Source organism: Durio zibethinus, chromosome 3, assembly GCF_047325235.1.
Source record: "Durio zibethinus cultivar Kanyao isolate XHJ-2024 chromosome 3, ASM4732523v1, whole genome shotgun sequence".
Lineage (NCBI taxonomy): Eukaryota > Viridiplantae > Streptophyta > Magnoliopsida > Malvales > Malvaceae > Durio > Durio zibethinus.
In genome coordinates, this window is record NC_143164.1 from 26,772,501 (window position 1) to 26,800,000 (window position 27,500).

Genomic DNA, 27,500 nt, shown 5'->3' on the forward strand with positions numbered 1-27,500 from the left:
CCACCAGAGTTTCCTCTGGCTTTGCCCCGCTCAGGCATAGTTTACCATCTTTTGGGTCTTGACGGGCATGCTTGCACTTGAACCCTTCTCAGAAGATCAAGGTCGAACAGTGGTGCACCCGTGAGGGATCCCACCAATCAGCTTCCTTGTGCCTTACGGGTTTCCTGGCCCATTGACTCGCATGCATGTTAGACTTCTTGGTCCGTGTTTCAAGATGGGTCGGATAGGGAGCCCACAGGCTGACGCCTGGAGCATGCTGGTGTCGGGGCATGTCGAGACAGCACGTGCTACGTTCCATGATTGCGATGACGACGTCTCTGTGGGCACATCGAAAGCTCAGGCTTGGGCCACCGTCGCGACCCGCGTCGGTCCACACCCCGAGCTAATCGGTGGACCGACTCTCGTTGTTCACATCCGATCGGGGCATATCGGCGGCCCCCATCCACTTCCCTCCTAACAATTTCAAGCACTCTTTGACTCTTTTTTTAAAGCCTTTTTCATCTTTCTTTCACGGTACTTGTTCGCTATCAATCTCTCACCCGTATTCAGCCTTGAACGGAATTTACCGCCCGATTGGGACTGCATTCCCAAACAACTCGACTCACGGACAGCGCCTCATGGTGTGACAGGTTTTGGGCACAATGAGGCTCTCACCCTCTTCGATGCCCCTTTCCAGGGGACTTGGGCCTGGTCCACTGCTGAGGATGCTTCTCCAAACTACAATTCGGACGTCGGGGGCACCTGATTCTCAAGCTGGGCTCTTCTTGATTCACTTGCCGTTACTAGGGGAATCCTGGTAAGTTTCTTTTCCCCTACTTATTGATAGGCTTAAACTCAACGGGTGATCCCGCTTGACCTAGGGTCACGATGCGGGGGGTCTGAAGGGGTTCGGGTGGACAACGAGCGCCCGTCATCGAGGACGAGGCACGTCGGGAGCTCTACCACCGACGGTCACGGCGCTGCCATTGTCAGGGACTCATTTTTTGACCAACCGTGACCCACGGGATCGCGAGAGGCCATCTTCCGCCTGCCCCCTTTTCCCGGAGCCCGAAGGGTGGGGGGTCAGAGGGGGGCAACGGTGCATGACACCCAGGCAGGCGTGCCCTCGGCCTAATGGCTTGGGGTGCAACTTACGTTCAAAGACTCGATGGTTCATGGGATTCTGCAATTCACACCAAGTATCACATTTCGCTACGTTCTTCATCAATGCGAGAGTGGAGATATCCGTTGCCGAGAGTCATTTCATTTTTTCGTGACAAAAGAAGTTGCGGTGCCGCCCATGCATGCACCACGAAAAGGATGACGATGACGCGCATGGTCCATTTTCATTTCGGTTCCTTGGCACGTCGAGCATTCATTGTTCAGCGATGGGTGAGACGGCGCCAATCGTTCCACCCGCCCCGTAGGGGGGACGAAGCGACCGTCACATCCTCTCAGGGTCGAAGGGGGCTCAGGGCGCGGGGGCACCCTCGTCCGCTTGGTGTTTCGTTAAATCGTCCGCGGGTTGTCCATCGAGCGGGGTTTCGACAATGATCCTTCCATAGGTTCACCTATGAAAACCTTGTTACGAGTTTTCCTTCCTCTAAATGATAAGGTTTAGTGTATTTCTCACGACGTCACGGGTGGTGAACTATTCACGTCACCGTGATTAGAACACTTCATCAAACCATTCAATCGGTAGGAGCGACGGGTGGTGTGTACAAAGGGCAAGGACATAGTCAACATGAGCTAATGACTCGTGCTTACTAGGAATTCCTCGTTGAAGACCAATAATTGCAATGATCTATCCCCATCACGATGAAATTTCAAAGATTACCCAAGCCTGTCAACAAGGCTATAGACTCATTGAATACATCAGTGTAGCGTGCGTGCGGCCCAGAACATCTAAGGGCATCATAGACCTGTTATTGCCTCAAACTTCCTTGGCCTAAGCGACCATAGTCCCTCTAAGAAGCTAGCCACGAAGGATCACCACCGCGTAGCTAGTTAGTAGGCTGAGGTCTCTTTCGTTAATGGAATTAACCAGACAAATTGCTCCACCAACTAAGAATGGCCACGCACCACGACCCATAGAATCAAGAAAGAGCTCTCAATCTGTCAATGCTTTCTATGCCTGGACCTTGTAAGTTTCCATTTGTTGAGTCAAATTAAGCTGCAGGCTCCACTCCTGGTGGTGCCCTTCCGTCAATTACTTTAAGTTTCAACCTTGCGACCATACTCCCCCCAGAACCCAAAGACTTTGATTTCTCATAAGGTACCGACGGAGTCTTAAAAGTAACACCCATCGATCCCTGGTCGACATCGTTTATGGTTGAGACTAGGACGGTATCTTATCATCTTCAAGCCCCTAACTTTCATTCTTGATTAATGAAAACATCCTTGGCAAATGCTTTCGTAGTTGTTCGTCTTTTATAAATCTAAGAATTTCACCTCTGACTATGAAATACAAATGCCCCAAACTGTCCCTGTTAATCATTACTCTGATCCCGAAGGCCAATACAATAGGACCGAAATCCTATGATGTTATCACATGCTAATGTATACGAGCGTAGGCCTACTTTGAGCACTCTAATTTTTTCAAAGTAACAGTGTCAAAAGAACGACCTGGGTAATTAAGTCCAGGAGTGCATCACTGGCAGTAGGGACGAGTAGACCGATGCTCACCGTGAGACGGATCGAACGACCCAACCTTAGTTCTAACTACGAGCTTTTTAACTGTAACAACTTAAAAATATGCTATTAGAGCTGGAATTACCACGACTGTTGGACCAGACTTACCCTCCAATGGATCCTTGTTAAGGGATTTAGATTGTACTCATTCTAATTACCAGACTCATAGAGCCCGGTATTGTTATTTATTGTCACTACCTCCCCATGTCAGGATTGGGTAATTTGCACGCCTGCTGCTTTCCTTAATGTGTAGCCGTTTCTCAGGTTCCCCCTTCAGAATCGAACCTTAATTCTCCATCACCCGTCACCACCATAGTAGGCCACTATCCTACCATCAAAAGTTGATAGGATAGAAATTTGAATGATGCGACACCGGTACAAAGGCTGTGCGATCCGTCGAGTTATCATGAATCATCAAAGCAACAGGCATAGCCCGCGTCGGCCTTTTATCTAATAAGTGCATCCCTTCTAGAAGTTGGGGTTTGTTGCACGTATTAGCTATAGAATTACTATGGTTATCCGAGTAGTAGATACCATCAAACAAACTATAACTGATTTAATGAGCCATTCATAGTTTCACAGTCTGAATTAGTTCATACTTACACATGCATGGTTTAATCTTTGAGACAAGCATATGACTACTGGCAGGATTAACCAGGTAGCATTCTTGCAGGATGTTGACACTGTGTGGGCCTCGACTCATCGATCTAATGGCGGAGAGAGCACGACATGGAGCACAAGCATCGTGCGTGTCGAGCATGTGAAATGCGTAGCATCGGACGAACGAGCGCCGAGAGCCCACGCCCGTTAAACGTTCTGCATCTGAGAGCACGATCGAACACCGATGCACCAATGCGGCCACAGAGGATTGGGTGGCATGCTTGGGACACCGACCACGATTGACGTTTGACCCGTGGCCCCTCGGGACACGAGACGGATGAGGGATGGCGAGACATCCGATTTCCATCGATTCAGGTATGCAACACAGGATGAGGGATGGTGAGACATCCTGGGTACGACGACCGCATGGGGGGAGATTGAAGAGGATGACGAGTTAACAGTTCGATGCATCGAGCATGGAGCCTGCTAACACGCACAACCATAGCACCACTCATATGCCCATTGCGTACAAGTGGTAGCATCCACACGTGTCGGTCTACAACCTACCCGATCGATTACTAGATGAGCGAGCGAAGAAAACGACGTGCGAGGCCATGCCACAATCGCTTGGCACGAGAAAAACATGAGCAAGGGCCACGACACTACCCTTGCCATCCGATAGGCAACAACAAAGCGACACCACCAATACTTGGCTCGACTGGGACCACATGCATGAGCTCTGCTGACACCACCCCAGGGGGACATTGCCCGATTCAGGGACTTGTTCCTGGGGTCTCACGCAGCATCGGTTGCATGCACGGCCTCGTCGAGGCCTAGGCATTTTTATGGTCGACGAGAAGGGATCACGAGACCGTCAAATACCAAGAGACCTGGCCGGGCCAAGCCCGCAATCGTGGCTTCTGCTCGCACCACCCCCGGGAGCCGTTGCCCGATTCAAGAACTTGGTCTGGGTTCTATGGTAGCATCTGCTGTGTGCACGGGCTCGAGCTCAGCTCCCCTTTTTCACATGCACGCCAACCGATCGAGGCCATGGGTGCCTGCCAGTCATCGGAGCAACCAGTCACTGGACAAAACGACCGAAAAGCATGCACGCCCTGTATTTTGCTCAAGGGATGTTGCCCTAGGTGTACGCAATGAGAGGCCCATCACGCACACCTACTCCCCCCGTGGGTGTGGAGAGGGGGTGCTGGACCACCACCCCCTAAAGAGCATTAGAGATTTTACAGATATGCTACCAGTAGACATTAAAGTGTCTAAAACGGGGACACTTTTTCTAAACAGGCATATCCCGCACCCAGGGTGAGCAGGTGCTGATGGTGGTTGCAGCATGTGCCCTCACCAAGGGCCAGCGTGTGCCGATGGTGCTCAAGGCAACCCCGCACTAGATCAAGGCATGTGCCCACACCAAGGCTTGGTATGTGCCGATGGTGTTCGAGGCAACTACCTGCACCAAGGCCCGGCATGTGCCGATGGTGTTCGACGTAACCGCCCATACCAGACGCCATCTTTTGTCGATGGTGGTCGAGGTAAAAGCCCACACCAAGGGTCAATTTGTACCGATGGTGCTCGAGGTAACCGTCCGCACCAAGGGCCATCTTCTGCTGATGGTGGTCGAGGCAACCGCCTGCACCAGGGGCTAGCATGTGCCGATGGTGTTCAAGGTAACCACCCGCACCAAGGGCCGACTTGTGCCGATGGTGCTCGAGGTAACTACTAGCACGAAAGCCTAGCACATACCGATGGTGTTCGAGGTAATCGCCCGCACCAAAGCTCAGCATGTGTCGATGGTGGTCGAGGCAACCGCTCGCACCAAGGCCTAGCACTTGTCGGTGATGTTCGATGCAACCGCCCGCACCAGAGGCCATCTTGTGCCAATGGTGGTCGAGGCAACCGCCCGCACCAAGGGTCAGCTTGTGCCGATGGTGACCGAGGCAACCACCGCACCAGGGGCCATTTTCTGTTGATGGTGGTCAAGACAAGAGCCCGCACCAAGGGTCAGCTTGTGTCGATGGTGCTCGAGGCAACCGCCCGCACCAAGGCCTAGTACGTGTCGATGGTTTTCGAGGCAACCGCCCGTAACAATGCCCGGCATGTGCTGATGGTGGTCGAGGCAACCGTCGGCACCAAGGCCCGGCATGTGCTAGTTGTGTTCGACGTAACTGCCCGTACCAGGGGCCATCTTGTGCCGATTGTGGTCGAGGCAACTGCCTGTACCAGGGGCCATTTTCTGCTGATGGTGGTCAAGGCAAGAGCCTGTGTCATGGGCTCTGACCTTAGACTCAGAAATCATGAGGCCTTAGGCTTGGAATCTCCTCTTTTATGCCTAAGTCTGCCTAAAGCACAACCATGCGGGCACTAGAACAACGGGAAGGGCTGATTACGCAAGTTAAAGAGAAACAGGATAAGAAGGTAGAATTCTGGAAATGCTCTTGTATTCACTGAAACAGAAGTGTTTGATGGTGTACAAATGAGGGTGGAGCAGCCCTCTATTTATAGTTGAGGCTCTAACTTACACTTAATGGCAATAGCCCTAGAATAAAGGCTAAAATCATGAGATTATACAGATTACAATCAATCAGGATGCTAAGTCCTAATTTTTAGGGTCAACCAAATCTGCCAGGATGCTCTTACTGATCCTGCCTGCTTCTAGAAGCTTCACTTGCATATCTAGCACCTTGGGTCCTTCTAGATGTGGTGCGGGCAGCTTGTATGCCAAGCCTTGGTTCACGGGCTGGCCTGCAAGCTGAGCGGGCGTTCTGAACTCGTTTGCTAGGCTTTGCACGTAGATACCCACCAGCACGCTTGGTCTACGGGCCTTAACCTTTGGCTCGCCTGCTGGTAAGCCTGATGTGCCTGGCATGCCCGCCCAGGGCATGACATTCTCCCTCACCTGATTGCATAATGCCCTCGTTGCGTCTTCTGTATGGTACTGCCTAATCTGGTCCCTGAACTGCCATAAGTCATTTGCTGGCTCCCAGCTTGCCTCATTGTCTGGAAGTCCCTTCTAGCACACAAGTACTCTTGTCTTGGTTGATAGTTCTTCCATCTCACCTCTCGGTCAGCTATGATGCTGTGGACCTCCTTCTCATATGAGGCCCTTGCTCCCAATGGTGCACGCTTTAACTCTGCCCGTCATGGATCTCCCTCATCCTCATGGAATGGCTTGAGCATGCTCACATGGAACATCGAATGTACCCTCGGCTTGGGTGGCATATCCAGCTTGTAGGCAACCTTGCCTACCCTCTTGACTACTTGGAAAGGTCCCTCATACCTCCGGACTACGCCTTTGTGCAGCCCCCTATGGCGTACAATAGGATGCAGCATCACCAACACCAAGTTTTCAACCTGGAACTGCACGTCCCGCCTATTCTGGTCTGCCCAATTCTTCGACCTCTTGGTCGCCTTATGTAGACAAACTCTAGCCAAGTCAGTTTGCTCCTGCCATGCCTTGGCAAACTTGTATGCTGCTAGATTCGACCCTGTATAACATGCAGCAATCAAACCAGGTGTTAGTGGTTGTTGCCCTGTCACAACCTCAAATGGGCTCTGGTTCTTTGCCTCGCTCCTTTGCAAGTTATAGGAAAACTGCGCAACATCTAGCAGCTTTGGCCAGTCCCTTTGTGTGGCATTCACATAGTGCCTGAGGTAGACCTTCAATAAACCATTCACTCGTTCTTTCTGCCCATCGGTCTGCGGATGCATGCTGGTGGAAAACTTCAAGTCTGACGCCAATAGCTTGAACAACTCAGTCCAGAACCTACTCGTGAACCACCCGTCCCGATCACTAACAATGGTCCTCGGCATTCCCCAGTACTTAACCATGTTTTTCAGGAACAATCAAGCTGTCTCCTCGGTTGGGCACTCCTTGGTTGTTGGAATGAAGATTCCATACTTGGAAAACCTATCCACCACTACCATGATGCTTCCAAACCCTTCTGCTTTAGGTAGACCGACTATGAAGTCCAAAGAAACACTCTCCCATGGTCGCTCTGGCACTGGCAATGGCTTCAAGAGACCCTCTGGTTTCTTGAGCTCCACCTTGTCCTGTTGGTACACAAGACAAGTCTTCCCATAGGCCTCCACATCGTCCCTCATATACGGCCAGTAGTACCGATCCTCAATCAGCACCAAGGTGTGGCTCACTCCAAGGTGTCCAGCCCACCTTGACTCATGACACTCTTGCAAAACTTTCTTGCAGAGCTTCCCGTGCTGCGGCACAAATAGTCTACTACCCTTGGTGTACAGCAAGCCATCCTGCAACCAAAACTACCTAGTCTTACCTTGCTGGGCGTACTCCATCAAAGCTTTGGCTATAGGATCATGCGCAAGTCCCTCCTTAATGTGCGGCACCAGTGACCCCTCTGGTTGGCCAATGGCAATAAGGTTAGCCTTTTTGCTCAAGGCGTCTGCCACTAGGTTCGCCTGTCCTGGCTTGTACTCCATTTGAAAATCAAATTTTGCAAAAAAATCTTGCCATCTCACCTGCTTGGGGGACAGCTTCTTTTGCATCTGGAAGTAGCTGGTCACCACATTGTCCATCCTCACCATGAACTTTGACCCCAAAAGGTAATGGTGCCAAGTGCGCAAGCAGTACACCACTGCAGTCATCTCCTTCTCTTGGATCGTGTACTTGCGCTCAGTCTCGTTCAACTTTCTGCTCTCGAACGTGACTGGACGTCCCTCCTGCATCAACACGCCCCCTATGGCAAAGTCTGATGCATCCGTATGCACCTTATATGGCTTGGCATGGTCTGGCAAGGCCAAGACTATCTCCTCGGTCACTGCCCATTTCAATCTATCAAAGGCTTCCTGGCACCCTGTGCTCCACTCCCATTCTCTCCCTTTCTTGAGCAAGTCAGTCAATGGCATGGCTATTGCTGAGTGACCTTTGATGAAGTGCCTGTAGTAGTTAACCAGCCCAAAGAACGATCTCAACTCAGTGACCTTGGCTGGCGGTTGCCACTCTAGGATGGCGTGTATCTTGCCTTCATCCATGTGTATCCTGCCACCTCCCACTATATGGCCAAGGAACGGGATCTCCTGCTGGACGAATGAGCACTTCTCCCTCTTGACAAACAGCTTGTGTGCCTGCAACACCTCGAACACCTATCTCAAGTGGTCTACATGCTCTCCCAAAGTCTGGCTGTAGATCACAATGTCATCCAAATAAACCACAACAAACCGATCAAGGAATGACTGAAGTACCTTGTTCATAAGGGTGCAGAATGTTGCTAAGGCGTTCGTGAGTCTGAAAGGCATCACTAAGAACTCATACGAACCATACCGAGTGACACATGTTGTCTTCGGCTCATCTCCCTCTGTGATCTTGACTTGATAGTAGGCCGACCTTAAATCCAGCTTGGTGAACCACCTTGCACTCCCAAGTTGGTCGAACAAGTCCGCAATGAGTGGGATGGGGTACTTGTTCTTGATGGTCAGCTTGTTCAAAGCCTGGTAGTCTATGCACAGCCGCAACGACCCATCATGCTTGCGTTGGAATAGAACCAGTCACCATAGGGTGCCTTCGATGGCCTAATGAAGCCATCATCAACTAACTCTTTGAGCTGCTTCCTCAACTCCTCCAACTCTGGTGAAGACATTTGGTAAGGGGCTCTAGCTGGTGGCTCGGCCTCGGACACCAGCTCGATCTTGTGGTCCACCTCCCTCTTAGGTGGTAACTGGCTAGGCAGCTTTATGGGCATCACATCACTAAAGGTTTTCACCACCTTTAGCACCTCCAAGGGTGACTCGATCTCCTTTTCCCTTGGCTCATCATATTTCAAGGCTACCAAGAAGGTGTCTTCTTGTCTGCTTACCACCTTAGCAAATTGGATGGTTGACACCACCCACGACCCAACTCCAGACCCTCTCCTCAATGGCACTAGGCATTGGCACTGTGCATCCAAGATGCAAACATAATCGGCAAAAGGCATAAGGAGGGCATTAATCCGAACAAGGAAATCCAACCCAATCACAAACTCATAGTTATCAAGGGGTATTACCTCTATGGTCTCCTTGCCTTTCTAGTCTCCAAGCTGTAACTCCACTCCCCGTGTTACTCCAATGGCTGGAACCTCCTTGGAGTTCACCGTTTTAATGGTACCATTCCTTTTCTGCACCTTTAGTCTGAGCTTTTGAGCTCCATCACCTGAAAGAAAAAGATGTGAGGCACATGTGTCCACCAGTGCACTCACCTTCTGACCTACAACCATCAGATCCGTAAACATCAAGCCCTTTGGCTTGCGGCTCCCCTTACTCTGGACAGCATTGAGCACCAATGACCTAAGCTTTACTGCCCCTGACTCTGGCTCGACTCCTTGTCAACAGCAGCCAGTTTACCCTTCTGCAGGCAATTACGTGCTATGTGGCTCCTTCCACATAGGTAGCATGCTAGTGGCTCTCGGTACCCCTTTGCCTTCCACTTGCCCACTGGTGGCTTCCTCTCACCATCCATGGTTGAACGGTCTCGGTCTCCATCCTTGGACTCCCAGTCCCCTTGGACTACTTCTTTCAGTCCCTATCGTTCATGCCCTTACCCTTGGGCTTGGTAGACTCGAACTTGTTCAGAGGCTTGAACTCTATCAAGGCCTCGGCAGTAGTCATAGCTTTAGCCAAGTCATGAACTCCCCTTCGTTGTAGCTCATGCTTCACCCACGACTTTAGCCCATCCATGAAAGTAAATAAGGCATCCTTCTAGCCTAGATCTGAGATCTATAGCATCAGTTCAGAGAATTTCTGGACATACTCCCTTATATCCCCTTGCTGGCTAAGCCGACGTAACTTTTCCTGCACCTCATCATCGGTATACTCCGAGTAAAATTGCTCTCTGAACTCCTTTTGGAACTCTGCCCAGGTTCTAATCTTGGCACTCTCACACCTAACATCATCACACCTATGCCTTCACCACAATAAGGCTACATCAGTGAGATACATAGCAGCGGTGCTTACCTTTATTGCCTTGTCTTGCATGCCCATGGCTTGGAAGTACTGCTCCAAACCCCATAGGTAGTTGTCTACTTCCTTGGCCACCCTAGTCCCCTCGAACTCCTTAGGCTTGGGGACATCCAATTTGGATTTGGACACTCCGGCAAACATCCCATTCCCAATGGCAGTTTTGCAAGCAACAAGCTCACTGGTAAGTTCCTCCATCCGCTGGTGTATGGCCTCCATGCCATCTCGCAAAGTCAGCATTTCAGCCTCCAAGGCCCCATTTTTTTGGGTGAACATGTCCAAGCCTTTATTGAGAGCAGCTTGCAGATCACTTTGGATCTCCTCTCCCATGGAGTCTAGCGATGTAATGTGAGTTTCTACCCCTTCAAGCTTCTTCCCCATGTCGCCCATGGTCACCACCACCTTGGCCAGCCTAGCGTCCATGGTAGACCAATATCTCTAGAACTGGCTTTCCTACCTCTTTCACACCCATGCTCTTGGGCCTTTGGTTATTGGTTAGCAGCATCACTTTGGGATGCCATCTCCTCAATCACGATCTAACCTGCACAACATAAACACGCAGAATCGAACTTGCTCTGATACCAACTATCACAGGCTCTGACCTTAGACTCAGAAACCGTACGACCTTACTCTTGGAATCTTCTCTTTTATGCCTAACTCAGCCTAAAACACAAGCGTACGGGCACTAGAACAACGGGAAGGGCTGATTACGCAATTTAAAGAGAAACAGGATAAGAAGGTAGAATTCTAGAAATGCTCTTGTATTCACTAAAACAGAAGTGTTTGATGGTGTACAAATGAGGGTGGAGCAGCTCTCTATTTATAGTTGAGGCTCCAACTTACACTTAATGGCAATATCCCTAGAATAAAGGCTAAAATCATGGGATTATACAGATTACAATCAATCAACATGCTAACTCTTGATTTTTAAGGTCAACCAAATCTGCCAGCATGCTCCTACTAATCTTGCCTACTTCCAAAAGCTTCACTTGAGTATCTAGCACCTTGAGCCCTTCTAGATGTGGTGCGGGCAGCTTGTATGCCAAGCCTTGGTCTCACGGGCTGGCCTACAAGTTGGGCGGGCATTCTGAACTCGTTTACTCAGCTTTGTGTACAGATACCCACCAGCACGCCTAGTCTACGGGCCTCAACCTCTGGCTTGCCTACTGGTGCGCCTGATGTGCCTGGCGTGCCCGCCCAAGGTGTGACACCCGCACCAAGGGCCGGCTTGTGCCGATGGCGGTCGAGGCAACCGCCCGCACCAGGGGCCATTTTCTGTCGATGGTGGTCGAGGTAACCGCCCGTACCAAGGCTCAGCATGTGCCGATGGTGGTCGAGGCAAGAGCCTGTACCAAGGGACGGCTTGTGCCGATGGTGCTCGAGGCAATCGCCTACACCAAGGGCCATCTTTTGCAGATGGTGGTTGAGGCAACCGCCCACACCAAGGCCCAGCATGTGCCGACGGTGTTCGAGGTAACCGCCCGCACCAAGGCCTAGCATGTGCCGATGGTGGTCGAGGCAACCACCCACACCAAGGCCCAGCACGTGCCGATGGTGTTCGATGCAACTGCCCACACCAGGGGCCATCTTGTGTCGATGGTGGTCGATGTAACTGCCCGCACCAAGGGCCGGCTAGTGTCGATGGTGGTCGAGGCAACCACCCACACCAAGGCCCGGCACGTATCGATGGTGTTTGAGGCAACCGCCCGCACCAGGGGCCATCTTCTATCGATGGTGGTCAAGGCAACCGCCTACACCAAGGCCCAGCATGTGTCGATGGTGTTTGATGCAACTACCCGCACCAGGGGCCATCTTATGTCGATGGTGGTCGAGGCAACCGCCAGCACCAAAGGTCGACAAGGCCCAGCATGTGTTGATGGTGTTCGATGCAACCGTCCGCACCAGGGGCCATCTTGTGCCGAAGGTGGTCGAGGCAACCGCCCGCACCAAGGGTCGACTTGTGCCGATAGTGGTCGAGGCAACCGCCCGCACTAGGGGCCATCTTCTGCGGATGATGGTCGAGGCAAGAGCATGCACCAAGGGCCGGCTTGTGCCGATGTGCTTGAGGCAATTGCTCGCACCAGGGGCCATCTTTTGCCGATGGTGGTCGAGGCAACCGCCCACACCAGGGGTCGACTGGTGTTGATGGTGCTCGAGGCAACTGCCCGCACCAAGGCATGGCAGGTGCCGATGGTGTTCTTGGCAACTGCTCGCACCAGGGAACATCATCGGTCGATGGTGGTCGAGGCAATCGTTGGCACCAGAGGCCATCTTGTGCCGATGGTGGTCGGGGCAACCGCCCGTACCAAGGGTCGGCTGGTGTTGATAATGCTAGAGGTAACAGCCTGCACCAAGGGTCGGCTGGTGCTGATGGTGTTCGAGGCAACCGCTCGCACCAAGGCTCAGCATGTGCTGATAGTGGTTGAGACAACCGCCCGTACCACGGCCCAGCATGTGCTAATGGAGTTCGATGAAACCGCCCGCACCAAGGGTCATCTTGGTTGGAATGTGGTCGAGGCAATCGCCCGTACCAAGGCCCAGTTTGTGCCGATGGCGATCGAGGTAAGTGCCCGTTCCAAAGGGCAGCCTGTGCCGATGATGGTCGATGCATGTGCCATCACCATGCGCCATCATGTGCCATTGATGGTCGAGGCCTTAGTCGAAGTTTGATTTTGAGCCACGGTGCACATGCTGGGCTCGGGCATGTGCTGGTGCCTCATTTTTTTCGCCCGGGACACCATCGTCGGAAAACCTGATCGACGACATTAGGGGTTCCAGCGATTAGGGGGGTCGGGGGGGTGTGCGCACATGGTGTGCGATGGGTGCTGGTACTTGGCCCTTATATTGGCCCCCTATTCCTCATCAAACCTTGAGAACTCACACCCTCTTAAAGAGCATTTGAGATTTTATAGGTTTGCTGCCAGTAGCCATTCAAGTCCGAAATGGGGACACTTTTTTCAAATGGTCACAAAATCTTCTCCACATCGAGTTTTTAGCTGAATTTTTTTGTGCATGCCAAGAAAAATACAAGGATCATGTCTACAAAATTTGGCGCCAAAACTCTTTCTAAAACAATTTAAAAAAATCCTGAACCGCAAAAAGTTTAAAAAATCATGAAAAATAAAAAACGAGTCATCTTGCCACGAAACTTCACATGAAGGCTTAGGGGACCATTGTATGAATTTACAAGCCATAAAAATGGCATTGGCATGGCAGAAATATGAAGATGTGCCTAAACCCACCTACCACCCGATCGATCCACGGCTTACGCATCCCGCCTCTCCAGTCGGCTAAGCGCCCACACGCTCGTTTCATGGGTTGACTTAGGCATACGTAGTGCACTCCCAGTCTAAGATTGGATCAGACCAAGGGTTACAGCAGTAGGACCCGCAGTAGGATTGATAGCATGCAGAGGGGGACCGGGTCGATCCTCGGCTTGTGCATCCTGCCTCTCTGGCCGGCTGAGTGCCCACACACTCATTTCGTGGGTTGACTTTAGCATACGGAGTTCATTCCCAGTCTAAGCATACAAAGTTCATTCCCAGTCTAAGATCAGACCAGACCGAGGGTTGCGACAGTAGGACCAACAGTAGGATCGACAACACGCAGGAGGGACCAGGCCGATCCCCGGCTTGCGCATTTTGCCTCTCCGGCCGGTTGAGTGCCCGCACACTCGTTTCATGGGTTGGCTTAGGTATACGGAGTTCATTCCATGTCTAAGCCCCAGCCGGATCGAGGGATGTGGCAGTGGGACCGACAACGGGATCAGCAGCATGCAGAGAGGGACCAGCCCGATCCTCGACTTGCGTATTATGCCTCTCTGGTCCACTTAGCACCCGCATGCTCATTTCGTGGGTTGACTTAGGCATACAGAGTTCATTCCCAGTCTAAGATCGGACCGACAGCGGGATCGACAGCAACACGTAGAGGGAGATCGGCTTGCGCATCCTGCCTCTTCGACCGACTGAGCGGCCACACGCTCGTTTCGTGGGTTAACTTAGGCATACAGAGTTCATTCCTGGTCTAAGCCCCATTTAGACCGAGGGACCCGCAGTGGGATCAAAAGCACGCAGAGGGGGGTCAGGTCGATCCTCGGCTTACGTATTCTGGCTCTCGATCGGCTGAGCACCCACACACTCGTTTTATAGGTTGACTTAAGCATACGTAGTGCATTCCCAATCTCGACCAACGAAGGGCCAGAGGCTATCAACAGCGTTTGGGGCAACAACCGAGGGGGACCAACAGCGGGATCCTTCATCAGCTAGCGCATCCCACCCCCAACGGTCGGTTCAGTGCCCGCACGCTCGATTTGGGGGCCTACCGAGGTGAGCGGAGTTCATTCTCGATCAAGACTGGGGGACGGGGGGCCCCAGGTCACGCCCAACCCCGGAGGGGGGCGACATGAAAAGAGAGAAGGTCGACGGGGGGAGGGACGAATCGAAGCGACAAAGGGCTAAATCTCAGTGGATCATGGTAGCAAGGCCACTCTACCACTTACAATACCTCGTCACATATTTAAGTCATCTTTAAAGGATTCTACCCATCACTCGGTGGGAATTGAGCTCCAAGGAGGCCCGCGTGGCTCATCCTTCCGGGGGCTGCACTTACGACACGTGCCCTTGGGGGCCATGGGCCCCTACTATGGGTCAGCAATCGGGTGGCGGGCGCGCATGTCGCTTCTAGCTCAGATTCTGACTTAGAGGCGTTCAGTCATAATCCAGCACCCTTACCTCCTCGGTGTTTCATTAACGCGTGTGCAGGTCGTTCGTCGGGCGGGGTTTCGACAATGATCCTTCCATAGGTTCACCTACAAAAACCTTGTTACGACTTCTCCTTCCTCTAAATGATAAGGTTCAGTGGACTTTTCACGATGTCGTGGGCAGCGGACCATCCACGTCACCCTGATCCGAACACTTCATCGGACCATTCCATTGGTAGGAGCGACGGACGATGTGTACAAAGGGCAGGGACGTAGTCAACGCGAGCTGATGACTCGCGCTTACTAGGAATTCCTCATTGAAGACCAACAATTGCTATGATCTATCCCCATCACATTGAAATTTCAAAGATTACCCGGGCCTGTCGACCAAGGCTATAGACTCGTTGAATACATCAGTGTAGCACGTGTGCGGCCCAGAACATCTAAGGGCATCACAGACCTGTTATTGCCTCAAACTTCCTTGGCCTAAGCGGCCCTAGTCCCTCTAAGAAGCTAGCCACGAAGGATCACCTCTGCGTAGCTAGTTAGCATGCTGAGGTCTCGTTCGTTAACGGAATTAACTAGACAAATCACTTCACCAACTAAGAACAGCCATGCACCACCACCCATAGAATCAAGAAAGAGCTCTCAGTCTGTCAATCCTTACTATGTCTGGACCTGGTAAGTTTCCTCGTGTTGAGTCAAATTAAGCCGCCGGCTCCACTCCTGGTGGTGCCCTTCCATCAATTCCTTTAAGTTTTAGCCTTGCGACTATACTGCTCCTGGAACCTAAAGACTTTGATTTCTCATAAGGTACCGACGGAGTCTTAAAAGTAACATCCATCGATCCCTGGTCGGCATCGTTTATGGTTGAGACTAGGATGGTATCTTATCATCTTCAAGCCCCCAACTTTCGTTCTTGATTAATGAAAACATCATTGGCAAATGCTTTCGCAGTTGTTCATCTTTCATAAGTCCAAGAATTTCACCTCTAACTATGAAATACGAATGCCTCCGACTGTCCCTGTTAATCATTACTCTGATCTCGAAGGCCAACACAATAGGACCAAAATCCTATGATGTTATCCCATGCTAATGTATACGAGTGTAGGCCTACTTTGAGCACTCTAATTTCTTCAAAGTAATTACACCGAAGGAACGACCCGGGCAGATAAGTCCAGGAGTGCATCACCGATAGTAGGGATGAGTAGACCGGTGCTCACCGTGAGGTGGACCGAATGACCCAACCCTAGTTCCAGTTACGAGCTTTTTAATTGCAACAACTTAAATATACGCTATTGAAGCTGGAATTACCGTAGCTACTGGCACCACACTTGCCCTCCAACGGATCCTCGTTAAGGGATTTAGATTGTACTCATTCCAATTACAAGACTCATAGAGCCCAGTATTGTTATTTATTGCCACTACCTCCCTGTGTCAAGATTGGGTAATTTGCGCGCCTGCTGCCTTCCTTGGATGTGGTAGTCATTTTTTAGGCTCCCTCTCCGAAATCGAACCTTAATTCTTCGTCACCCGTCACCACCATAGTAGGCCACTATCTTACCATCGAAAGTTGATAGGGCAAAAATTTGAATGATGCGTCACCAGCACAAAGGTCGTGTGATCCGTCGAGTTATCATGAATCATCAAAACAACGGGCATAGCCCGCATCGACATTTTATCTAATAAATGCATCCCTTCCAGAAGTCAGGGTTTGTTGCACGTATTAGCTCTAAAATTACTATGGTTATCCGAGTAGTAGATACCATAAAACAAACTATAGCTGATTTAAGGAGCCATCGTAGTTTCACAGTCTGAATTAGTTCATACTTACACATGCATGGCTTAATCTTTGAGACAAGCATCTGACTACTGGCAGGATCAACTAGGTAGCATTCCTTCGGGACGTTGGCACCGCATGGGCCTCGACGCACCGATCGAGCAACGGAGAGAGCCTGACGTAAAGCGTGAGTGTCGTACGTGTCGAGCACGTGAAATGCGTAGCATCAGATGAATGGAGGTCGAGAGCCCGCACCTGCTAAACATTTCGCATCTGAGAGCATGATCGAATGCGGCCACGGAGGATTAGGTGGCGTGCTTGGGACATCAGCCCTGATTGACGTCTGACCCGTGGCCCCTCAAGGCATGAGACGGATGAGGGATGATGAGACATTCGATTTCCATCAATTCAGGTATGCAGCATAGGATCCCGATCGCACCTCTGGGGTACGACGATCACATGAGGGAAGATTGAAGAGGATGATGGGTCGAAAGTTTGATGCATCGAGCACTGAGCTTACCGACACGCACAACCATAGCACCACTCATATCCCATTGCGTACAAGTGGCAGCATCCATGCACGCCGATCCACAACCCACCCGATCGATTACTCAACGAGCGAGCGGAGGAAATGACGTGCGAGGCCATGCCACAACCACTTGGCATGAGAAAAACATAAGCAAGGGCCATGAGACTGCCCCTGCCATCCGGCAAGCAACAACGGCGTGACACTACCAAAGCTTGGCCCTACCGAAACCGCACGCGCGAGCTCCGTTGACACCACCCCAGGGGGACGTTGCCTGATTCAGGGACTTATTCCTGGGGTCTCGGGTATTATTGGCTGCTTGCACGGCCTCTTCAAGCCCTAGGCATTTTTATGGTCGACGAGAAGGGATCGTGAGATCGTCAAATACCGAGAGACTTGGTCGGGCCAAGCCCACAATCACGATTTCTACTCGTACCACCCCAGAGAGTCGTTGCCCGATTCAAGGACTTGCTCTGGGGTCTAGGGCAGCATCCGCCGCATGCACGAGCCCGAGCTCGACTACTATTTTTTGCATGCATGCCAACCGATCGAGGCAATGGATGCCTGTCGGTCACCGGAGCAACCAGTCATCGGACAAAATAGTCGAAAGGCATGCACGCCCTGTATTTCGCTCGAGGGACGTTGCCCTGGGTGTACGCAATAGAAGGCCCACCACGCACACCTACTCCCCCCGTGAGGGGGGAGAAGAGATGCCGGACCATCATCCCCTAAAGTGCATTAGAGATTTTTTAGATATGCTACCAGCAGATGTTAAAGTGTCTGAAACGAGGACACTTTTTCCAAATAGGCATATCCCGCACCGAGGGTGAGCAGGTGCCGATGGTGGTTGGGGCATATGCCCGCACCAAGGGCCAGTGTGTGCCAATGGTGGTCGAGGCATGTGCCCATACCAAGGCCCGGCATGTGCCGATGGTGTTCGAGGCAACCGCCAGCACCAAGGCCCAGCATGTGTCGATGGTGTTCAACGTAATTGCCCGCACCAGGGGCCATTTTCTACCAATGGTGGTCGAGGCAAGAGCCCGCACCAAGGATCGGCTTGTGCTGATGGTGCTCGAGGCAACCGCCTGCACCAAGGGCCATCTTCTGCCGATGGTGATCGAGGCAAGAGCCCGCAACAAGGATCGATTTGTATCGATGGTGCTCGAGGAAATCGCCCGCACCAAGGGCCATCTTCTACCGATGGTGGTCATGGTAACTGCCTGTACCAAGGCCCAGCACGTGCCGATGGTGTTCGATGCAACCGCCCGCACCAAGAGCCATCTTCTACCGATGGTGGTCGAGGTAAGAGCCCGCACCAAGGGCCGACTTGTGTCGATGGTGCTCGAGGCAACCGCCCGCACCAAGGCCTAGCACGTGCCGATGGTGTTCGAGGTAACCGCTCGCACCAAGGCCTAGCAGGTACCGATGGTGGTCGAGGCAACTGCCCACACCAAGGCCTAGCATGTGTCGATAGTGTTCGAGGTAACCGCCCGCACCAAGGCCCAGCATGTGTCGATGGTGTTTGACGTAACCGCCCGTACCAAGGGCCATCTTGTGTTGATGGTGGTTGAGGCAATTGCCCACCCCAAGGGTCAGCAATGCCCAGCATATGCCGATGGTGTTCGACACAACTGCCCGCATCAGGGGCCATCTTGTGCCGATGGTGGTCGAGGCAACCGCCTGCACCAAGGGCCATCTTCTGCTGATGGTGGTCGAGGCAAGAGCCTGTGTCATGCCCTGGGCAGGCACGCCAGGGACATCAGGTGCACCAGCAGGTGAGCCAGAGGTTAAAGCCCGCAGACCAGGTGTGCTGACGGGTATCTACGTGCAAAACCTAGCAAACGAGTTCAGAACGCCCGCCCAACTTGCAGGCCAACCCGTGAGACCAAGGCCTACCATACAAGCTGCCCACACTACATCCAAAAGGGCCTAAGGTGCTAGATATGCAAGTGAAGCTTTTGGAAGCAGGCAGGATCAGCAGGAGCATCCTGACAGATTTGGTTGACCCTAAAAATCAAGAGTTAGCATCCTGATTGATTGTAATCTGTATAATCCCATGATTTCAACCTTTATTCTCGGGATATTGCCATTAAGTGTGAGCTGGAGCCTTAACTATAAATAGAGGGCTGTTCCACCCTCATTTGTACACTATCAAACACTTCTGTTTCAGTGAATACAAGAGCATTTCCAAAATTCTGCCTTGTTATCCTGTTTCTCTTTAACTTGCGTAATCAACCCTTCCCATTGTTCTAGTGCCCGCATGCTTGTGTTTTAGGCTGACTTAGGCATAAAGGAAGAGATTCCAAGCCTAAGGCCGTACAAATTCTGAGTCTAAGGTCAGAGCCCGTGACAGTTGGTATCAGAGCAAGTTCGATTCTATGTGTTTGTGTTGTGCAGGTTAGATCGTGATTGAGGAGATGGCATCCCAAAGTGACGCTGCTAACCAACAACCAGAGGCCCAGGACCATGGGCGTGGAAGAGGTAGGAAAGCCAGTTCTAGAGATATCTGGTCTACCATGGATGGTAGGCTGGCCAAGGTGGAGGTGACCATGGGCGACATGGGGAAGAAGCTTGAAGGGGTAAAGACTCACATTGCATCGCTAGACTCTATGGGGGAGGGGATCCAAAGTGAGCTACAAGCTGCTCTCAATAAAGGCTTGGACGTGTTCACCCAGAAAAATGGGGACTTGGAGGCTGAAGTGCTGACTTTGCGAGATGGCATGGAGGCCATGCGCCAGTGGATGGAGGAACTTACCAGTGAGCTTGTTGCTTGCAAGACTATCATTGGGAATGGCATGTTTGCCAGAGTGTCCAAATCCAGATTGGATGTCCCCAAGCCTAAGGAGTTCAAGGGGACTAGGGCAGCCAAGGAAGTAGACAACTACCTTTGGGGTATGGAGCAGTACTTCCAGGCCATGGGCATGCAAGACGAGGCGATAAAGGGAAGCACCGCTGCTATGTATCTCACTGATGTAGCCTTATTGTGGTGGAGGCACAGGTGTGATGATGTCAGGCGTGGGAGCGCCAAGATTGGAACTTGGGCAGAGTTCTAAAAGGAGTTCAGAGAATAATTTTACCCGGAGTATGCCAATGATGAGGCGCGGGCAAAGTTATGCCGGCTTAGCCAGCAAAGGGACATAAGGGAGTATGTCTAGAAATTCTCTGAACTGATGCTACAAATCTCAGATCTAGGTGAGAATGATGCCTTATTTGCTTTCATGGATGGGTTGAAGCCATGGGTGAAGCATGAGCTACAACGGAGAGGAGTTCATGACTTGGCTAAAGCCATGACTACTGCTGAGGCCTTGATAGAGTTCAAACCTCTGAACAAGTTCGAGTTTACCAAGCCCAAGGGTAAGGGCAGGGATGATAGGGACCGAAAGAAACAGTCCAAGGGGAAGGACCGAGAGTCCAAGGATGGAGATCGAGACCATTCAACCAAGGATGGCGAGAGGAAGCCACTAGCAGGCAAGTGGAAAGCAAAGGGGGATCGAGAGCCACTAGCATGCTACCTATGTGGAGGGAGCCACATAGCGTGCAATTGCTCATAAAAAGGCAAGCTGGCTACTATAGACAAGGAGTCTGACGAGGAGCCAGAGTCAAGGGCAGCAAAGCTTGGGTCATTAGTGCTCAATGCTATCCAGAGTAAGGGGAGCCACAAGCCAAAGGGCTTGATGTTTACGGATCTATTGGTTGCGGGTCAGAAAGTGAGCGCACTGGTGGACACAGGTGCCTCACATCTTTTTATTTTAGGTGATGAAGCCCGGAAGCTTAGACTGAAGGTGCAAAAAGGGACTGGTACCATTAAAACAGTGAACTCCAAGGAGGTTCCAACCATTGGAGTAGCACAGGGAATGGAGTTACAGCTTGGAGACTGGAAAGGCAAGGAGACCATAGAGGTAATACCCTTTGATGACTATGAGTTTGTGATTGGGATGGATTTCCTTGTTCGGATTAACGCCCTCCTTATGCCTTTTGCCGATTGTGTTTGCATCTTGGATGCACGGTGCCAATGCCTTGTCCCAGTAAGGAGAGGGTCTGGAGTTGGGTCGCGGGTGGTGTCAGCCATCCAATTTGCCAAGGTGGTAAGCGAGGAAGAAGACACCTTCTTGGCAGCCTTGAAATATGATGAGCCAAGGGAAAAGGAGATCGAGTCACCCTTGGAGGTGCTAAAGGTGCTGAAGACCTTTAGTGATGTGATGCTTGTAAAGCTACCTAGCAAGCTACCACCTAAGAGGGAGGTGGACCATAAGATTGAGCTGGTGTTCGAGGCCAAGCCACCAGTTAGAGCCCCTTACCGAATGTCTCCACTAGAGTTGGAGGAGTTAAGGAAGCAACTCAAAGAGTTAGTTGATGCTGGCTTTATCAGGCCATCAAAGGCACCATATGGTGCACTGGTTCTATTCCAGCGCAAGCATGATTGGTCGTTGTGGCTGTACATAGACTACCGAGCTTTGAACAAGCTGACCATCAAGAACAAGTACCCCATCCCATTCATTGCAGACTTGTTCGACCAACTTGGGAGTGCAAGGTGGTTCACCAAGCTGGATTTGAGGTCAGGCTACTATCAAGTTAGGATCACGGAGGGAGATGAGCCAAAGATAGCATGTGTCACTCAGTATGGTTCGTATGAGTTCTTGGTGATGCCTTTCGGACTCACGAACGCCCCAACAACATTCTGCACCCTTATGAACAAGGTACTTTAGTCATTCCTTGATCGGTTTATTATGGTTTATTTGCATGACATTGTGATCTACAGCCAAACTTTGGGAGAGCATGTAGACCACTTGAGACAGGTGTTCGAGGTGTTACGGGTGCACAAGCTATTTGTCAAGAGGGAGAAGTGCTCATTCGCCCAGCAAGAGATCCTGTTCTTTGGCCACATAGTGGGAGGTGGCAGGATACGCATGGATTAAGGCAAGGTGCATGCCATCTTGGAGTGGCAACTGCCAGCCAAGGTCACTGAGTTGAGATCATTCCTTGGGCTGGTTAACTACTACAGTCGTTTCATCAAGGGTCACTCAGCAATAGCCACACCATTGACTGACTTGCTCAAGAAAAAGAGAGCATGGGAGTGGAGCATAGGGTGCCAGGAAGCTTTTGACAGGTTGAAGAGGGCTGTGACCGAGGAGCTAGTCTTGGCCTTGCCAAACCATGCCAAGCCATATGAGGTGCATACGGATGCATCAGACTTTGCCATAGGGGGCGTGTTGATGCAGGAGAGACGTCCAATCACGTTTAAGAGCAGGAAACTGAACGAGACTGAATGCAAGTACACGGTCCAAGAGAAGGAGATGACAGCAGTGGTGCACTACTTGCGCACTTGGTGCCATTACTTGTTGGGGTCAAGGTTCATGGTAAGGACGGACAAATGTGGTGACCAGCTACTTCTAGACGTAGAAGAAATTGTCCCTCAAGCAAGCGAGATGGCAAGATTTTCTTACAGAATTTGACTTTCAGATGGAGTACAAGCTGGGGCAAGTGAACCTAGTGGCAGACACCCTGAGCAGGAAGGCTAACCTTGCTGCCATTAGCCAACCAGAGGGGTCATTGGTGCCGCACATCAAGGAAGGACTTACGCATGATCTTACAGCCAAGGCTCTTATGGAGTACGCCCAGCAAGGTAAGACTAGGCGGTTTTGGTTACAGGATGGCTTGTTGTACACTAGGGGCAGTAGACTGTTTGTGTCGCAGCACGAAAAGCTCCATAAGGAAGTTTTGTAAGAATGTCATGACTCAAGGTGGGCTGGACACCCAGGAGTGAGCCACACCTTGGCATTGATCGAGGATAGGTACTACTGGTCGCATATGAGGGATGATGTGGAGGCCTATGTGAAGACTTATCTTGTGTGCTAATAGGACAAGGTGGAGCTCAAGAAACCAGGGGGTTTCTTGGAGCCATTGCCAGTGCCAGAGTGACCATGAGAGAGTGTTTCTCTAGACTTTATAGTCGGTCTACCCAAAGCAAAAGGGTTTGGAAGCATCATGGTAGTGGTGGACAGGTTTTTCAAGTATGGAATCTTCATTCCAGCAACCAAGGAGTGCCCAGCCAAAGAGGCAGCTTGATTGTTCCTAAAGAACATGGTTAAGTACTAGGGAGTACCGAGGACCATTGTTAGTGATCAGGACAGGCGTTTCACGGGCAGGTTCTGGATTGAGTTGTTCAAGCTGATAGGGTCAGACTTGAACTTTTCCACCAGCATGCAACCACAGACCGATGGGCAGATAGAACAAGTGAATGGACTATTGGAGGTCTACCTCAAGCACTATGTGAGTGCCACACAAAGGGACTGGCCAAAGCTACTAGATGTTGCGCAGTTTTCCTACCACTTGCAAAGGAGTTGGCAACGAACCAGAGCCCATTTGAGGTTGTGACAGGGCAACAACCACTAACACCCGGTTCGATTGCTGCAGGTTATACAGGGTCAAATCCAGTAGCATACAAGTTTGCTAAGGCATGGTAGGAGCAAACTGACTTGGCTAGAGTTTGTCTACACAAGGCGGCCAAGAGGTCGAAGAAGTGGGCAGACTAGAATAGGCGGGATGTGCAGTTCCAGGTTGGAGACTTGGTGTTGGTGAAGCTACATCCCATTGTGCACCATAGGGGGCTACACAAAGGCCTAGTCTGGAGGTATGAGGGACCTTTCTGAGTAATTGAAAGGGTAGGCAAGGTTGCCTACAAGCTGGATATGCCACCCAAGCTGAAGGTACACCCAGTGTTCCATGTGAGCATGCTTAAGCCGTTCCATGAGGATGAGGGAGATCCAGGATGGACAGAGTCAAAGCGTGCGCCATTAGGAGCAAGGGCCTTATATGAGAAGGAGGTCCACAGTATCATAGCTGACCAGGAGGTGAGACAGAAGAACTATCAGCCAAGACAAGCGTACTTGGTGTGCTAGAAGAGACTTCCAGATATTAAGGTAAGCTGGGAACCAACAGATGACTTATGGCAGTTCGAGGACTAGATCAGGCAGTACCATGTAGAAGATGCAATGAGGGCATTGTGCAATCAAGTAGGGGAGAATGTCACACCTTAAACAGGTAGACCAGGCACATCAAACGCACTAGCAGAAGAGCCAGAGGTTGAGGCCCGCAGACCAGGCATGCTGGTAGGTATCTGCACGTAAAGCCTAGCAAACGAGTTCAGAATGCCCGCCCAACTTGCAGGCCAGCCCATGAGACCAAGGCCTGGCATACAAGTTGCCCGCACCACATCCAGAAGGGCCCAAGGTGCTAGATATGCAAGTGAAGCTTCTGGAAGTAGGCAGGATCAGCAGGAGCATCCTGGCAGATTTGGTTGACCCTAAAAATCAGGAGTTAGCATCCTGATTGATTGTAATCTATATAATCCCATGATTTTAGCCTTTATTCTAGGGATATTGCCATTAAGTGTAAGCTGGAGCCTCAACTATAAATAGAGGGCTGCTCCACCCTCATTTGTACACCATCAAACACTTTTGTTTCAGTGAATACAAGAGCATTTCCAGAATTCTACCTTCTTATCCTGTTTCTCTTTAACTTGCGTAATTAGCCCTTCGTATTGTTCAAGTGCCAGCACGCTTGTGTTTTAAGTTGATTTAGGCATAAAGGAGGAGATTCCAAGCCTAAGGTCGTACGGATTCTGAGTCCAAGGTCGGAGCCCGTGAAACCCGCACCAAGGGCCGGCTTGTGCCAATGGTGCTCGAGGCAACCGCCTGCACCAGGGGCCATTTTCTGCCGATGGTGGTCAAGGCAACTGCCCTCACCAAGGCTCAGCATGTATCGATGGTGATCGAGGCAACCATCCTCACCAAGGGTCGACTAGTGCCAATGGTGCTCGAGGTAACCGCCCACACAAAGACCCAGCACGTGCCGATGGTGTTCGAGGCAACCGTCCGCACCAGGGGCCATCTTCTGTCGATGGTGGTCGAGGCAACGCCCGCACCAGATGCCATCTTGTGTCATGGTGGTAGAGGCAACCGCCCGCACCAAGGGCTGGCTGGTGCCGATGGTGCTCGAGGTAATGGTCTACACCAAGGCCCGACACGTGTTGATGGTGTTTGAGGCAACCGCCCGCACCAAGGCTCTGCATGTGCAGATGGTGGTCGAGGCAACCACCTGTACCACGACCTAACATGTACCGATGGTGTTCGATGAAATTGCCTGCACCAGGGGCCATCTTGTGCCAATGGTGGTCGACGCAACCACCTGTACCAAGGCCCAGCATGTGTCGATGGGGATCGTGGCAATCGCCTGCACTAGGGCCCAGCTTGTGCCGATGGCGGTCGAGGCAAGTGCCCGTTCCAAAGGGCAGCCTGTGCTGATGATGGTTGATGTATGTGCCATCACCATGCGCCATCATGTGCCATTGATGATCGAGGCCTTGGTTGAAGTTTGATTTTGAGCCACGGTGCACATGCGGGGCTCAAGCATGTGCTGGTGCTACATTTTTTTCGCCCGGGGCACCATCGTCGGAGCATCATCAGAGAACCTGACCGACGGCATTGAGGGTTCCGACGATTGGGGGGGTCGGGGGGTGTGCACACATGATGTGCGATGGGTGCTGGTACTTGGCCCTTATATTAGCCCCCTATTCCTCATCAAACCTTGAGAACTCACACCCCCTTAAAGAGCATTTGAGATTTTATAGGTTTGCTACCAGTAGCCATTCAAGTGTCTGAAATGGGGATACGTTTTTCAAATGGTCACAAAATACTGTTTTTAGCTGAATTTTTTTGTGCATGCCAACAAAAATACAAGGATTATGTCTACAAAATTTGGGGCCAAAACTCCTTCTAAAAATATTTAAAAAAATCCCAAACCGTAAAAAGTTTCAAAAATCATGAAAAATAGAAAATGAGTCATCATGCCACGAAACTTCACATGAAGGCTTAGAGGACCATTGTATGAATTTACAAGCCATAAAACTGGCATTGGCACGGTAGAAATATGAAGATGTGCCTAAACCCACCTACCACCCGATTGATTCATGGCTTGCGCATCCCGCATTTTCGGCCAGCTAAGTGCCCGCACGCTCGTTTCGTGGGTTGACTTAGGCATACGTTGTGTGCTCCCAGTCTAAGATCAGACCGGACTGAGGGTTACAGTAGCAGGACCCGCACCAGGATCGGCCAAACGTAGAGGGGGATCGGGTCGATCCCTGACTTATGCATCCTACCTCTCTGACCGGCTGAGTGCCCGCACGCTCGTTTCGTGGGTTGACTTAGGCATACGGAGTTCATTCCTAGTCTAAGCATACGGAGGTCATTCCCAGTCTAAGATCAAACCGGACTGAGGGTTACGACAGCAGGACCAACAGCAGGATCGACAGCACGCAGGGGGAGACCAGGCCGATCCTCGGCTTGGGCATTCTGCCTCTCCGGCCAGCTGAGCACCCGCACACTCATTTCGTGGATTGGCTTAGGCATACGGAGTTCATTCCATGTCTAAGCCCCAACCGAACCGAGGGTTGTGGCAGCGGGATCGGTAACGGGATCGACAGCACGCAGAGGGGGATCGAGCTGATCCCTAACTTGTGCATTATGCCTCTCTGGCCGGCTCAACGCCCGCACGTTCATTTCGTGGGTTGACTTAGGCATACGGAGTTCATTCCCAGTCTAAGCAAATGGAGTTCATTCCCAGTCTAAGATCGGACCGACAGCGGGATTGGCAGCTGCACGCAAAGGGGGATCGGGTTGATCCTTGGCATACGTATCCTACCTCTTCGGCTGACTGAGCACCCGCACGCTCGTTTCATGGGTTGACTTAGGCATACGAAGTTCATTCCTGGTCTAAGTCCCAATCGGATTGAGAGACCCGCAGCAGGATCGATAGCACGCAAAAAGGGACTAGGTCGATCCTCGGCTTGCACATTCTGGCTCTCTGGCCAGCTGAGTGCCCAGACGCTCATTCATGGGTTGACTTAGGCATACGTAGTGCATTCCCGATCTAAACCCCAACCAGACCGAGGGACCCGCAGTGGGATCGATAGCACGCAGAGGGGGACCGAGTCGATCTTTGACTTACGCATTATAGCTCTCCGGTTGGCTAAGCGCCTGCGTGCTCGTTTTATGGGTTGACTTAGGCATACGTAGTGCATTCTCGATCTTGACCAACCAAGGGCCAGAGGCTATCGACAGCGTTTGGGGCAACAACCGAGGGGGACCAACAGCGGGATCCTTGGTCGACTGGCGCATCCCGCCCCCAGCGATCGGTTCAGTGCCTGCGTGCTCGATTCAAGGGCCAACCTGGGTGAGCGAAGTTCATTCCCGATC

At 51.5% G+C, this 27,500-nt stretch overlaps 3 non-coding genes and 1 pseudogene across 3 annotated transcripts in view; all 4 read right to left on the reverse strand.

Annotated features, from left to right (window-relative positions):
* LOC149519690 (25S ribosomal RNA) overlaps positions 1-865 on the reverse strand; it is a 3,387-nt gene extending 2,522 nt beyond the window's left edge. Inside the window, exon 1 of the ribosomal RNA XR_016341189.1 lies at positions 1-865. This exon is cut by the window's left edge and continues 2,522 nt beyond it. This is a non-coding gene — a ribosomal RNA (25S ribosomal RNA).
* Positions 866-1,083: 218 nt separating this feature from the next.
* Positions 1,084-1,239, reverse strand: LOC149519691 (5.8S ribosomal RNA). The gene has a single exon (XR_016341185.1). It is a non-coding gene; the product is annotated as a 5.8S ribosomal RNA (ribosomal RNA).
* Positions 1,240-1,527: 288 nt separating this feature from the next.
* LOC149519692 (18S ribosomal RNA) lies at positions 1,528-3,331 on the reverse strand (annotated as a pseudogene).
* Positions 3,332-15,026: 11,695 nt separating this feature from the next.
* On the reverse strand, positions 15,027-16,833 carry LOC149519693 (18S ribosomal RNA). The gene has a single exon (XR_016341171.1). It is a non-coding gene; the product is annotated as an 18S ribosomal RNA (ribosomal RNA).
* Positions 16,834-27,500: the final 10,667 nt, after the last annotated feature.